The sequence below is a fragment of the Chiloscyllium plagiosum genome, unplaced genomic scaffold (assembly GCF_004010195.1).
Source record: "Chiloscyllium plagiosum isolate BGI_BamShark_2017 unplaced genomic scaffold, ASM401019v2 scaf_12847, whole genome shotgun sequence".
In the NCBI taxonomy this organism is placed as follows: domain Eukaryota; kingdom Metazoa; phylum Chordata; class Chondrichthyes; order Orectolobiformes; family Hemiscylliidae; genus Chiloscyllium; species Chiloscyllium plagiosum.
Window position 1 is genome coordinate 7,135 of NW_025210185.1, and position 1,844 is coordinate 8,978.

Below are 1,844 nucleotides of genomic sequence, written 5' to 3' on the forward strand. Positions count from 1 at the left end.
GGGAATATATAAGATAGAAGTAGAAAGGATGGTTCCACTGGCGGGTGAAATTTGGAAAAGAGGGCCCAGCCTCAAGATTAGACGGGGCAGGTTCAGCACAGAATTGATAAGGAACTTTTTAACCAAAGGATTGTTACTGTTTGGAATCTTCGATTCCTGATGAAGGATTTTTGCATGAAAGTCAATTTTCCTGCTCATCAGATGCTGTCTCACCTGCTACGCGATTTGTCGCTCCACACTCTTTCCTGTAATCTCCAACATGTGTAGTCTTCACTTTCAAAATTAGAATTCTTTGCCCAGTGAAGAACTTGACTGGATCTGAGCGCACGAAATGGTCTGCCATGAACGTATTGAATGGCGGAGCAGGGTCTAAGGGCTGGAGGGCTTACACCTGCTCCTATTTCTGATATTTCATGACTGCATATTTCACATCTTCAGCAATTGCAGGGGAAGATTCCACAGTAAACGTGGGGCGGTGTTGGGAGTGAAGGCAGAATGCACCAGTATGTCCCAGATGGAAGGTTACATCCGGAAGGCAGAGAAGGGAGGTGAGAGGAATATGTGTGTGGTGATGGCATTTTGCTGGAGCTGGTGGAATTTCAAAAAGCAATCGATGATCACTTGAAGCACCACAGCGCATAAAGCTACAGAACAAGATCTGGAAAATGGGATGACAGTGGATAGGCGCTTAATGCCTGTCATTGGCAAGAAGGGCCAAAAGGCCTCTCTCCTTGCTGTGAAAGTCCCAGTCTCTATGAGAAATTAATTGAACCAGCCTTTTGTGGCCACAAGACCAATCAGAATCCGGGACTTCTTCAGCAAGTAATGCAATTCTTTATTCCTTGAAGCCTATCTATCAGATTGCCTGCCATTACAGATAAGGCAGCATCCAAGTCGGAAGATACATTTCAGTCAGAACCTCCTTGAGGACTGCTCAGTGTTTTTCCAACAATAATGCATCGCCCAACACCAAACAGAACAGAACAGCCAAATTGATCAGCACCGCATGAATGAAACAACATCGACACAGATCCACTTCCTCCATCGCCAAACACTCAGACATGCAAGTTGTACCATCCACAAGATCAAGTGCAGAAATTCACCACGCCTCCTTAAACAGTACATTTCACATTCACAATCACGTCCATCTCAAAGGTAAAGGATGACAGGTGGGTTGGACAACCCGAAAAAACAATTACCATACTGACCTGGAAATATTTTGCCATTCCTCCCCTGTCACTTCGTCAACATTCTGAATTTCCATCCCTTACAATGTGAATGTTCTGATAGCCCATGGACAACAAGGGTTCCAGAAGGCTGCTCATCATCACCTTATCCAGTCAAATTAGGAATGAGCAATACATGCTTACCCTGTCTTGAATATACACATCCGAAAGAAGAATGACAATTAAATGCTTTGGTGTTTTTTTTTAAAGCTAGCTTTTACTAAGCTATTTCTGTTTTAATTTCAGAATTATTAAAGATGAGGATTATAATTGGAAACTGAAACGACACATCACATCGGTATCTGATGGAGTTGTTCAGTTTAAAGTGAACTGAACACGTCGGCCTTGGAAAATGAAGGAGAAAAAAACATTGCGAGTCGAGTGAAACCATTCATGTGTGCTGTCTATGGGCGGGGCTTCGGCCATTCATCTGGACTGCCAAGATATAAATAGACGGACGCCGGAGAGAACCTTTGGAAATGTGCTGACTGTGGAAAGTATTCAATTATTCGCCTGCTATGACAATTCATCCGGCCACACTGTGGAGATTCGTTTCACCTGTTCTGAGTGTGAGAAGCGATTTGTGCAGTTATCTAACGTGCTGCTTCACTAATGCAT